Raw genomic sequence first — 14,576 nt, forward strand, 5'->3', positions numbered from 1 at the left:
CTATATCTGGCAAGGTCTTATGTATGAAACGTTAATTGGTTGAAAGTTACTGACAATGATTACTCAAAGGATTCAAGACTTTCTGAAGCTGCATAGCCATCAGCTTCAAGGAGACAGTGCACCAGAGAGCAGAATGGCAGATTCTGCATATTTGGTTTACTACATAGAAGAAGATCATTTTAGCCCATCAAGTCCGTGTCATCCCATTCCCCACTAATTTTTCCTGTTACCTATTCTAACCAAATTTTATCAACTCCAAGTAGATTCTAGTAGTGAAGCATACCTGGGCCTAGGAGATATTGCTGAACGTGGTTATGGAATGGAATCTCTACTCAGAGAGTTTCCACTTCTCACTAACAGCAGATCAGATTTCTTGTCCAGCAACCCACTTGCTGGCTTGTCATCCAATAGCCAAGACTGTTCTGAAACATGTTCAAGTGAAACAGCCCATGAAATGGTCCTCATGAGCTTTAAACCAGAGGACCTTTGTTGAGAAATTTTAGTACTGGAGCAGGAATCTGAACAGCCTGCCCGTACCCCTTCTGAATCCACAGTGGTTACCCCACACAGGGACTGTACAAAGGTTTGCACGTGGTCATTTTGTTCTTTAGTTAGTTCTCAAAAATATTCCTTTTTTTAACCACTTGTCATTCAACACTCTTGAATGTTTTCTTGTCTTCTACCTTGTTTAGTAATATGATGATATTAATTGATGGGGACTGAAGGAGGCTTGTTTAAGGGTTCCTTGATTGGTTGCAGGACTGATTTATGTCAAGAGCTTTGAGTGTGGGATAAGGAATGGAGGTGTAGGAATCAGAGTAGCTATTGCATTTTTGGTGACATGACTATATTGGTGAATATTGGTGAATCTGCTGCTATATCCTGCAGTGTCGAGAAGCTGCTGCTCCCTTATTATCTTCTTTTCTGCCCTCTTCGCATATAGCCTTTCACCTTGTTTCTCCTGCAGCTCCAGGCTTTGATGCAGCAGGACATTGTGCAGTGCAGAATAAGCCGTGACCAAACTGGAGATCCTGATTGGTGCATACCGAAAGGCACCTCTGGAGCTGTCCAGGCACCTGAAGCACACCTTGAGCATGTCAATGGCTAGTTCACTCACACATTTGGTCATGATGTGAGGGAACCCACACAGTTAGGTTTCAGTGTGGTTGGATATCATGAAACAAGTTTGCACTGGGAATCCCATCCCTGGTTAGTTTCTCCTCAATTGCCCTACCAAGTCCTGAGGGATCCTGGTGTTTTGACTTCTGCATGATGAAAGAATTGTGCTGGCTGATCGGAAATCTTGCACACACCAACAGCAACATTTCTGTTCCCACCAGCAGCACATTGATGGATTGGGAGCACTTGTAGTTGGTGAATCCTCCTGGGCTTCCTGTATTACATGTATAGTTGGTGGCTCTGTAGAAGCCAGACAGAACTGCAAAGGTTATATACGGGCTGCTCACTCAAACTGTCATTGTCAGTGAGAAAGTTGACATAATTGGCAAGCAAACCATTAGTGAACTGTCTAATTAATTTGGAGGCGGCTGACATGGAAATCTTGCACATGTCTGTGGCAGAGCCCTGGAAGGATCCAGAACCAAAACAATGTTAAGGATGGTGGTGACTGTCACAGCCACTGGTAATGTATGGCCATCAGGTACAATTGGTCATAGCCTCTCCACTAGGAGACTGTAGATGTTTGATGTCTGGGCTATTAGTGTTCAAATTATCAAGGAAGTTTCCTAAAACTCGCCAATGAATCTCACCGCATTGTAGTGCTTTCTGTGAGCTGCTTTGCTATTGCCTTGCTGGTGTCCTCCCTACTGATTTTGCTGGCAGTAAGCTATAGAATGCTGATGTTTGGTTGTACTGTTAGTTATCGTGGTCATGATTTGAATTTAATCTAAAGCAGCACTATTGGCATGCATCCAAATGTGATTAATTAAACTCCAGAGGGGAAGAAAATGACTTATAAAGTACTTTCTAATTAAAACAATGAACACAAACTTTTTGGATAGCCACTAAGGAAGAAACTGTGAGTATAGAATGGGGTGTGCACTGGAAGTTACATTTGACCTCCTTGGAGGTGTATGTTAAACTAGCATTTTATACACATCAAATCAATCTGCAGAAATATTGATCTTTCAGGTGATTATGGTCTGGGGTAGGGAGGGGCAGAGGGATGGGGTGCTGGTGGTGCAGTGGATGGAAAGTGCTCTCCCTAACTTTTGCAGGCCTTGGTACAGGGTACTTATTGATAACTTTGCCAGAGATTTCTTCAACCCCTTAAATTGTCAGTATGGATACAGTCACATTGATCTTGCTGAGTTTCAGGAAGGCGAGGAGCTCAGTGAGTCCAATATCATCGAAACAATGTGTCAACATTGCTCAAATTGAGTGAGCAAATGGAAATTGACAGCCCACCTCTCCCAAGGGAGTTGTGCACCGAGCTTAACAAGTTCCAACCAAATGTAGGTTTTGGCTGCTTGGAACCAGTTTCCCAACACAATGTCATTTACGGCAGCTCCACTCAAACTCGCCTCCCCTTTCAGAATACAATTCAGTTCATAGCTCAGGAGTAGACTATTCAGTCCTCCAAGCCTGTTATATCATTCCATCAGATCATGCTGATCTGCAAAGCAACTCTATTTACCACCTTAACTCCATAACTTTAATGTACTTAATAAAATATCTATCAATGTCAGTTTGAAAATATCAGTTGTAAAGTTGCAATGGCTCTCTAGAGAGCAGTGTCAGGTTTCCACCACCCATTGAATAAAGAAGTGTTTCCAGATATCACATACAAAGATCTAGACTTTAATTTTAAAGTTTGCCTCCTTGCTCGTAATTTCCCCACCAGTCTGGCATAACCAGAAATGTCCAAATGATCTCAAGGTATCAGTTGTAGATGTAGTGGCTGTTTTATTATATCTGTCCTGAAGAGCTGAAGCATGTGGGATAATTGAAAACACTTGTCATGGCATTCATAAGTTGACTATTCTTTGCTTCTCTGTAAAATACAGGAAGAAGCCAATATTTTGCTTTAGTATTCACCAGTGAGAGAGACCTTGATGTTTGTGAGGATGGCATACAACAGGCTGATATGCTGGGACATGTCGATATGAGGAAAGAGGATGTGCTGGAACTTTTAAAAAATATTAGGATAGATAAGTCACCAGGGCCAGACGGGATATATCCAAGGTTATTACGAGAAGCAAGGGAAGAGATTGCTGTGCCTTTGGCGATGATCTTTGCGTCATCACTGGCCACAGGAGTAGTGCCAGATGATTGGAGGGTGGCAAGTGTTGTTCCTTTGTTTAAGAAAGGGAGCAGGGACAACGCTCGGAATTACAGACCAGTGAGTCTTACTTCAATGGTGGGCAAATTACTGGAGAAGATTCTTAGAGACAAGATTTATGGGCATTTGGAGAAGCATAGGCTGATTAGGGACAGTCAGCATGGTTTGTGAGGGGCAGGTCATGCCTCATGAGCCTGGTTGAATTCTTTGATTTGTGACAAAGCACATTGATGAAGGTAAGAGCAGTGGATGTGGTGTACATGGATTTTAGTAAGGCATTTGATAAGGCTCCTCATGGAAGGCTCATTCAGAAAGTCAGGAGGTATGGGATCCAGGGAAACTTGGCTGTATGGATTCAGAATTGGCTCGCCCATAGAAGACAGAGGGTGGCAGTAGATGGAGCATATTCTGCCTGGAGGTCGGTGACCAGTGGTGTTCTACAGGGATCTGTTCTGGGACCCCTGCTCTTTGTGATTTTGATAAATGACTTGGATGAGGATGTGGAAGGGTGGGTTAGTAAGTTTGCTGATGACACGAAAGTTGGTGGTGTTGTGGATAGTGTAGAAGGTTGCTGCAGATTACAACAGGAAATTGATAGGATGTAGAGCTGGGCTGAGAAGTGGCAGACGGAGTTCAACCCAGAAAAGTGTGAAGTGATACACTTTGAAAGATCGAATTTGAAGGCAGAATACAAGGTTAATGGCAGGACTCTTAGCAGTGTTGAGGAACAGAGGGATCTTGGGGTCCACGTCCATAGAGCCCTCAAGGTTGCCGCGCAGGTTGATAGGGTTGTTAAGAAAGCGTATGGTGTGTTGGCCTTTATTAGTTGGGGTATTGTAGTGTGAAAGGTCATGGCTGTCATGTGAAGTGTGAAAGATCATGGCTGTCATGTGACAGTGACAACACTGACCCCTCTGGTTGGATGACGGCATTGCTTATCGGGTCGGAAGTGACACCACTGTCAATCAAGGTTTGGCTCCACCCCTGCCCCTCTGGGCACACCTTGGCTTTTGTAAAACACCTTTGCACCTGGCCCTGAGCGATTGGCTTGTGAATCACCTGGGCTGGCTCCACCCCCAGCCCTTCAGCAGTATAAAAAGTGCCGCATGCTGGCATGCTGCCTCTTTGTCTCTGAGGGATGTGGAGGTAAGCTGTGCACTACTTAAGGGTAATTAGTTAAGGATTCCTGGGACCAAAGAGTCGATGCTTGTCCAGAGTCAGGGGGTTCAGTCACCGTATTGCATTTTCCTTGATCATTTGTAACTAATTCACTCTGTGTGTGTGTGTGTGTGTGTGTGTGTGTGTGTGTGCACTTCACCCCTGTTGCGACTACCCTCACATTCCGTGATCACCTGTGTGTGTGCGTGTGCATCCGTTCCTGTTTATTCTGTTCCCGCGTTTGTCTTTGTGAATAAACCTTTTTTCAAAATCCAAAAACTGTGTCCAGAGTCCACTGCCTTTGAGACTCAAAAGAACCTTTTCTCACAACATGGTATTGCGTTCAAAAGCCGTGAGGTAATGTTGCAGTTCTGTAGAACTCTGGTTAGATCGCACTTGGAGTATTGTGTTCAGTTCTGATTGCCCATTATAGAAAGTATGTGGAGCTTTAGAGAGGGTGCAGAGGAGATTTACCAGGATGCTGCCTGGATTGGAGAGCATGTCTTATGAGGATAGGTTGAGTGAGCTAGGACTTTCCTCTTTGGAGAAAAGGAGGATGAGAGGTGACTTGATAGAAGTGTACAAGATGATAAGAGGCATAGATCAAGTGGACAGTCAGAGACTTTTTCCCAGCGCAAAAATGGCTAACATGAGGGGCCATAATCTTAAGGTGATTGGAGAAAGGTACAAGGGGGATGTCAGTGGTAAGGTTTTTACACAGAGAGTGATGGGTGTGTGGAACACACTGCTGGCAGATGTTGTGGGGGCAGATACATTAGGGACATTTAAGAGACTCTTAGATAGCCACATGAATGATAGAAAGATGGAGGGTTATGTGGGAGGGAAGGGTTAGATAGATCTTAGAGCAGGATAAAATGTTGGCACAACATCATGGGCCAAAGGGCCTGTACTGTGCTGTAATGTTCTGTGTTTTATGTTCCATAATATTAACTTCATCTTTGTGAATAAAACTATACATGATGCAATTTGTGTAGCAGAAAGTTTTAGAAGTTCAGCAGGAAGGCAGTCTGCTCCCAAGGCTTTGCTGTTCCTTGTTTGGCATGTAGCATGTGGCCTTTTGGACTACCTGTCAGTCTTGAGTGGTGGCATGGCTGGACCAGAGATTTTGCTGTAGGACAGAGTTAAGAACATTCATGCCATGACATAGATGGTCTTGACAGCACTGAAGAATTCATGAATATCATGATTATCATCAGGTTGCTACACTTTCTGCTCTCTTTCCATCCATCATCTATTCTTTAGGTCAAGGGTTTTCTTATGACTTTAGTCTTCAAATATCTGCAGAGATGTTTTTTTTTCCCCTAGAAGTGTGGCCGGAATTCTCAATCCAAGAGTGTCTTGTGTTTGTGGTTAATTAGCTCCTGGATCTCCTGGTCATTCTCATCAAACCAGTCCTAGTGTTTTCTGGTAAGGGAATCAAGAGTTTCTTCACAGGTGGAGTTCAAGAGAGTCCAGATATTGTCAACATTCTGCAGCTCCTGTTGATTGGGGGTTGTCAGGCTGTGGTTCTATTTGAGATGAGCCACTTATGCAAGGTCCTTGAGATCTTCGATGTTGATTTTCTTGAAGCAGCATTTCTTTGTTTGGGGGTCAAATTGATGGAGAGAAAAGAATATTAGGCAGTGGTCAGTCCAATAGTTACCTGCACCTGTCATGGTGCAGGTGATGTGGACATTCTTGTGGTCTCTTGCTTGGATGATGACATAATCTAACAGGTACCAATGCCTGAACTGTGGATGTTGCCATGGAATCTACAGCAAAAGAGAGTGTTGGTTATGACAAAACCATGCTCTTTGCTCTGCTCTTGCCAAGCTCTGACACTGTCAGGAGGAGGACCATTGGAATTAACTTTCCTTACTTAAGCCTTTCCAGAGGATTACATCCTTTCAGACCCAGATATTGAAATCTCCCAGGAGGATCACTTTATGTCTTTCTCAGATGGGGGGCTAAGGCTTTTTCAAAGTCAGAGTAGCATCTAGAACTGGGGTGTATGTGCTGATTATTCTAGTGTGCTACTTCTACTTTGCAGTGAGCCAGAGGGTCCTGGGACATTTACTTATCGCACAAGGGGAATCGATGAGATGCCAAACTGGCTCATTCTTGACACCAAACCCATCCCATGACTACAACATTCCGCTTCTAGTTTGCTCTACCAGAGGAAAATGTACCCACCATAGTATTCTTTGAGCTGGCCATCTCTTGCCCTTCATTGCTCACTGAGGCTAGCAATGTCAACATCAAAACATTGAGCTCTCAGACAATGATAACAGAAAGATGTTCTTAAGGAGCTTAATATGCAATACCCTTGTCTCATATTGAGGAGTGCATGTTACCTGTGCATGATTTCTTTTAATATGAGAGGTTGATTGCACGCTATCCACCTCACAGGCTTGACAGACCAAGGTGTTAGTCCAATGGCAAGTTGTTACAACATGACTAGAGAACTGTGTGGTCTGGATTGATGATGTGAAGAGGATGTTTCTGCTTGGGAGAATCTGGAACTAGTGGGTCACTGTTTAATACAAGTTTCACAGAGATAAAACAGAGGTGAATTATTTTCCCTAAGATGGCACTTTCTTCTTCAAATGGCAATGGAAGTAGTCTTTGAATATTTTTAAGGCAGAGGTAGATAGATTCTTCATAAGCAGGTGGGTGAAAGACTATGTGGTAGGTGGGAATCTGGAGTTGAAGTTACATTCAGATCAGCTGTGATCTTGTTAAATGGTGGCCTGCTACTGTTCCTAATTCATCTCCTTGTATATTCAGATGCCTTTTGCAGAAATCTTCACATTATAGAAAGTGTTATGGGAATTGAAAGCATCAGCAAACTGGACCATTATCAGAGCTGGTGTGACACACATGATGTTGGCCTTGCTGCAAAAGAAGCCTTCAGAAGATCAGTGGGAAGTAATAGCATGGAGTTCATAGGTAGCAGTGACCCTGGCCTCTTAGATCTTTTTGAGACTTGGGCTACCCATATCAGGCACCTCAATGCACTGGATGGTACCACCAACACCATCTCCATAAAATCCTCAAAATCAGCTGGCAGGATAAATGAACCAGTGTCCTCTCTAGCCAACATCCCCAGCATTGATGCCCCAATTAAATGGATCTAAGAGCAGGATAAAATGTTGGCACAACATTGTGGGCCGAAGAGCCTGTACTGTGCTGTAGTATTCTATGTTCTATATTCAATAACAATCAGTCAACCCTTATAGGCGGGTCACATTGTTTGCATGTCTGATATTAGACGCCAAAAACAACATCACAGCACGAGATCACCAGGTGGACAGAAGAAACAGTTCAAGGTTATTCTCCAAGTCTCCTTGAAAAAGTGAAACTTTCCCATCTGACTTTAGGAATCCCTGGCCAATGACCTCTTAAAATGGAGAAGGGGCATTCGGACTGACATTAAAAATCTAAGGTAGCTTTGGGAGCATACCGAAGCCCAGCACAGATGACAGAAGATCCGCACCACCTTCAAAACTACCCATCCACCCACCCTATCAAGTACCTCCTGCTCCATCCTGGCAGGGTCTGTGGATTCCATGTTTGCCCCAGCAGTCACATGAGGAGAAACCACAGAACTGGAGCAGAAGCATGTGATCCCTCACCCCAAGGGACAGCCTGAGCAGAAGTAGTACTTCACAGTCCATCTCAAAGGATGACAGAATTAGTCTCAACATGAAAGTAATTTCCTCTGACAGACATTATATTTTTTTCATAAATTGTTTGTGATTTGAATCAACCCAAGGATATGTTCAAACTTGTCCCAACAAGGAATACCCTGAAGCAAAAAGATAAAAAAAGTCGGTTTTATCTGTAAGGTTGATGTAATTTTAGTGTTGCATTTCAGAGTCATTCAGCTCACAAATTGGTCCTTCAGCCCTTCAAGTCCATGCTAACCTACAAACCTGCATGGCTTTGGGATGTGGGAGGAAATTGGAGCTCCCAGAGGAAATTTATGAAGACATAGAGAGAATAAACAACCTCCACACAGACAGAACCAGAGGTCGGGATTGAACCCAGGTCACTGGAGCTGTGAAGCAGCTGCTCTACTGGCACTGTCACTGTGATGATCTTGGTTACAGAGTTCAACTGAAGTATCAGGAAGGGTGTCTACTGGTCAGCATGGACGAGTTGGGCAAATAACGTGGTTCTATGTCTTTTCTGCTCCTTATTTGAAGCAAACTCAGTTGAGTCGGCAATAATTTTTTTTACAATATGTGCATAACTACTTTGGCCAACTTTTATTGTCCATGCCCAAATGCCCATGAGGTGAGCTACCTTCTTATACTGCGGCAGGCCTTTAGGTGAAAGGACTCCCCACAATACTGTTGCACTGAGTTCCAGGATTTAAATGCTGAAATCATCAATGGACAACAGTGCCCTTCCAAGTCAAATGTCATGCAGCTTGGATGAAAGCCTGAGGGTGGTGAGTTTCCCATGCACCTGTTGCCCTTGTATTTCTTGGTGCTGTAGGTCACAGGAGTGACAGTAGCCCAAGCATGCAACTGCAGTGCATTTTGTTATGGTAAACACTGCAGCCACTCTATTCTACTGCTGGAGGGACCCAATGTTTAGGATGGTGGATGGGATGCCAATCAAATGAGCTGGTTTGCTTACAATGGTGCCAAGTTTCTTTGAGCCACATTCATCCAGGCAAGAAGACATAATTCTATCAGTCTCCTTATTTTATCCTCGTGGATGGCTTTGAAGTGTGAGGAGGTGAGTTACTGGCCAATATTGTCCCAGAATGTTGATGGTGGGGTCACAGCAATGCTAATGTCATTGAATACACAAGTCCTCATTATCTGAGCGAGATTGGGGCATGAACTTTCCAAGGATACCAAAAAACATGGATAGCACTATAGTTCTCCACTTTGTAGCTAATGCAACCCCCAAATAAACATATACCCTATAATGTTCTAAGAGCATTAACACACATTAATAAACATCGATGAGTACATCAAAATGTTTAAATCTCTAAAAGGAAATGACATTGACAATCTACTTCCATTGAATGTATTGAAACTTACAAGCAGTGATAGGTTTTAAAATCACAAGTGCAGCTATGTAAATAAAGACCACTATTTATGAGAACATTGCGCAGTAGGGAGCTACTTGACGCATGTTAGCTGGGCACTCAGAATCATATTTGACAGACATGCATTTAAATATATTTGTTTGAAAAAATCAAAATGGGGCCTGAGGCTGACCTTACAAGTACACAGATCCAGGGATAGCATGTCAACGGATAACAAGAACTGTATGTATTAAGATTAGCTGGTTAGGCCCACTTTGTTGGAGAAGTTCATTTCTTGGCACCTTTCTGGCCACTTATGTCCAAATGTTGCTTAGGTCTTGCTGCTTGCAAGCATGGACTGCCAATCTTTGCAGAGCTAGAAGTGCTGCAAGGATCCTAAATTAACCAATGATGTGATGGCAGCAGCATACAATGGAATTTTATGAATTGTCACATCAGCAGTGGAGATGTAGTCAGAAGTACATGTCAGAAATTAGAGCGGCTAGCATGGACATGGCGAGCCTGAGGGCCTATTTCTATGCTGTATGACTCTTTGACTAACTGGCTTGAAAACGATGACCATGGTAACCATTATACACTTCCAACGAGTAGCACATTGCGCCGGTAGAACAAATGGTGAAAGTGCCATGTGAGTTTGAAACCACTTGACTTATTGCAAGATTGTTCCAAATTACTGACCCTGCTTAGAATGGTAAATGTACATGTCGTATTAGTGTGCTAGAGAAAGAGCATTTTCAGAATTTGAAGTGAACATTGAAATTATATGACTAATTGTGCTACATCTTTTGTCCATCCTTAACACTCTTCTATCTGAGTCTAATAGTTGTAAGATCTAGTCCACTCCAGACTTAAGGGCTGATAGTCTGGCATGGTTCAGAAGGAGTGCTACAACATCATTATTTTGGATGATCCACAAATTCCTTCTCCAGTACATTCAAAAATGGCTTCCCCACAAGCTCTGGAAGAAACTGGCATGACACCACTGCTCAGTGCCATCTTATTACATATTTCCACAGGTTCTATCATTTCTAACCTAACATGAGTTTCCATCTTTAAAATATAAGGGTTAAAATCTTTCCACAAAAAATGGAAGCCTAATTATTGGCTCAATAGCAATGACAACACAATCAGTTGGCAGAAATCAATAAGAGAACTGTTAATAGATTTCACAGTGCTTGACCAATTTCTGTCATGTAGCAGCATAGCAAGCCCAGAGATGACAAGATCACAATAATAGAGGAAGCAACACTTTTAGTGTCTGTGTGCTGGGTAAATGAGTACTCTTGTTTCTCAATCACTTGCTCTCTCTCTCACTCACATGCATGCTTACATTAAAATCCACATTTTATAGTCCTGTCCATTAACTCAATTTATCGATATCCCTTTGTAATTTAATACTTCTATTTACACTATTTACAACATTGCTTATCTTTGTGTTATTGGCAAGCCTGGAGCACATGGCTTCCTATCCCATCATCTAGGTCATTTCTAAAAACAGCAAAGGGGAAATAAGAGACAAACAGGAGAAAGATGAAAGCTGGGTCTTAGCTAGGGAATTCCTTAGGATAAAATAAGCTTGATGGGCTAGTGTTAGAGGTAGCTGTACAAATAATCCAAGTGTAAAGAACTCTGTAAGCTCTTCACTCTTATTACAATACATACAGAAGCAAAAATGCATATATATATATATATATATATATATATATATATGCATACAGACATACATACACAGCTGTAAATATACAAATATACGTGTAGGTAGTTCAGTAGTCTTAAAGTCACAATAAGTGCAAAATATCCATTTTTGAGGAACTATATTGGATTTAACTAGGAAAAACACACACCTAATATGTATTTCTGTTTATTTGTACTTAAAAGAACATCATGATACTATATTCTTATTTTTGAAGTAAATCATAATTTTATGAATTTCAACATTCTGGTCTGAATGTCCAAATGCACACTATCTGACAGATTGTGGGAGGAGGGTGCATTTAGTATCTGTTGTACATATTTGCTAATCAAAGCTGCATAATAAAGGTGTGCATTTATTAACAAGTGTGCATTTGTTATACAAGAACACAGGGAAATAGGACACCTGACCCTTTAAGCCTGCCCCACCATGGTTGATCTGCACAGGCTTCATAGCCCTGAATTCCACCGTCTTTCAAAAATTTATCTACTGCCCCTTTAAATACCACCAGTGATTTAGTCTCCAGAACCCTCCATGGGAGAGAATTCCAGAGGTTCATTAACATGTGCGATATTCAGTGCTGACTTGATAACCTGCCTGAGATGCCTCTGCACTGTAATATCTAATTATTCGATGAATCAAGTTCTAAAGCAGGACACCACCACCTCCCCCACCACCCCCCCCCCCAAGATGCTGCTGTAAAGTGAAAATGGCTGCTCAGAACATGCCTGACATTAATCTACTTCAACCAATAAAATGAAACTTTAGTGAAATGACTGCTGAAGTCCTTCAATTCATTGCTCCCAAGATTGTAGAGCAAAAGGGGATTTGCAGATCATCATGGAGAATTAATCCAGCTTGCTCAGACTTGCAGAAAAATAGCCTTCTATCTCAGGATCCACTGATGTTCAACTAGTAGTTGCATGCTTATCATGAGAGCCCAGTCATTTTATTTTATTTATGAGACTCCATTGAAACACTCACTTTAAATGTTAAAATAATGTTGATTATTATTTTACACTGAATGAAAGTAAGATAATTGGGCTGGTGTCCATTATGTCACTCTTTTTTAAAAACAAGCACTACACTCAGAGTATTGACTCTTGCCTAATATTTATCAGGGCCTCACAAAGCTTCCTTCTTAGTCTTGCACAGCGCTGATAGAGAGATATTCCTTCTCATTGGGCCAGATTTAGTCTGAGCCTTTTACCCTGTCAATGTCTTCCAACTTGTCAAGTGCGATGATTGAATAGATCGAGCCTGCCTTTAAATGGGGCTTTTTCCTTATGTCTCATTTTGTGAATACTTGGAGAAAGTGGTAGTTCTGAGTAATTACTATTTTCAGGTGGCCTTTTGTGACTGTTCCCATGATGAAATAATGTTTTGCTGTTATGCTTTGCCTCATTTGTAATTGTTGTCTCGGACTGCACTTCTCTCTTGGCACTCTTAAAATATTTCTTGATTTGCTTATTTATATCAATGTGTTCCTTCATCTTCCTGTGGAATTTATACAACCATTTTTTGTTTAGATGTTTTACTTATAATTTGTTAAACATATGGGTTAACATTTGCTTATTATCAGATTATTGGTTATGGGATTGTATTTCTTTTGCAGAATTAGCATTATACCTTTAAAGATATTTCAGTTGTCTTCTACTGAAATGGTGTTGCAATCTTCTTCAAATATATTGTTCTGGTTGCTTTTTTTATCTAGCCTCTTAAATTTATGTGTCTGGGGCCTTGTCTTGAATTTCTTTTATTCCCATGTTCTGTTAAACATTTTCATTGTTTGATCACTGTTCCTTAGTGTGTTAGAAAACCCAGTAAATTTCCTTGTTTAAAAGAATGGAAAAATGAATTCCAAGTGAACCCATCATAGTAGAATCAATTTCAAACAATGTAATGTTAACACACACTGAAGGAATTAATCAAGAAGATGGCTGACCAGCAACTTTTAAGAGAAACTAGAGACAGACGAGTGCCAATCTTGACAGTAATGTCACCATCCAAAAAATGAGTGAACTTAGAAATAAACATAGCTGGGGATGCATAGGAGAAACACTGGCAGAGGCCAGTGCAAAGTCTGGCAGAAACAAGACAATGGGCAGCAAAGATGGAGTGGGGATTTGGACTTCTGTTCTACCTCATTCTGAGTAACTGCAGTACTAAAGTTGAATAATGCCTTTGGGCTCAGGTAGTGAGGACTCAACAGAGGATAAAAAGTAATTTGAGAAGGAATCTGGTCTAGCAAATTAAATGTAAGCTCTCTTTATAAGTTTTCTTGAGGTTTTCCTGACCTCCATCTATCCTGTCCACACTTACTGCCAGTCAGTTAGCTCACTGTAGGTTAAAAAGTGCAAGATCTGATTGCTGAGCCAACAAACTACTTGTCACAAAGCAGACCACTTGCTCCAGCATTGGGCAGGAATCCCCTGGCCTTTACCTCATTAGGCAACCTCCAATGTAGGAATCCAGGCTCTGACAAGATTTTTCAGCACATCTGCACTGCTGAGTGACTTGAAGCCTCTGAATGAGTGAAATCCCAGGTACAAACAGGCTCATTCTGGGACAGGGATGGTAGGAGATGGGGGGAAATGCTGTTAATTATGTAGTTTATTTTGTGGTTTCTATCATAGAGATTGGTATCCAACATTTGTCCACCTACAAAGCATGAGATGTGTATGTTTATTCAGTAAGTGAAATAATCATTGTCTTCTACCCTGACCTTGGCTTTTTCTGGTGCCCTATCTGTCACCTGTGGACTAGAGTCTGCCTAACCCAAGAGCTGCATCTAGGAGGGAAAGAAGGTGAATGTTAACAGAGATCTGGCCTTTTCCGCTGAAACCCCATCCACTTTATTGAACCCTTGCATAATGCACAAGTCATACCTTAAGACCACCGATTGACAATAACACCAACCATTTTGTACCAGTGTCCTGTAATCTTTTATTCCTATTCATGCCTAGTATGTGGGCATCAGGTAGAGATCTCACATTTAGCCACAGAGAACCAGCAGTTGACAGGAGCACTGGGACATCTAATGTCATATGTCAGGATGGGATCAGGATTCCTGCAGTGTGGAACTGACCAAGATTATAAAAGACTTTGATTGGCCCCTGGTCATTAATCATCAATGAACTAGCTGCCACTGCTGCTTGAAAAAAATATATGTATTAACAAAATAATATGACCAAGTTGTATCTTGCTTTTATTATAATATTAAACATAATGATATCAGATGCTTTGATAAATGTTCAGCAGGCCCCTCTTTCTTTAACTGTTCCTCACCATGAACAACAGATATACGTTGTCAGGGTTCTATTATATTCTAGTGTAAATGTTCAAGTAACACTAAA

The 14,576-nt window shown here is 41.7% G+C and overlaps 1 protein-coding gene across 4 annotated transcripts in view; it reads left to right on the top strand.

Moving 5' to 3' along the window:
- LOC127574405 (corticotropin-releasing factor receptor 2) overlaps nt 1-14,576 on the top strand; it is a 163,561-nt gene that overhangs the window by 110,578 nt on the left and 38,407 nt on the right. The window lies entirely within an intron of this gene.

Source organism: Pristis pectinata, chromosome 9, assembly GCF_009764475.1.
Source record: "Pristis pectinata isolate sPriPec2 chromosome 9, sPriPec2.1.pri, whole genome shotgun sequence".
In the NCBI taxonomy this organism is placed as follows: Eukaryota; Metazoa; Chordata; class Chondrichthyes; order Rhinopristiformes; family Pristidae; genus Pristis; species Pristis pectinata.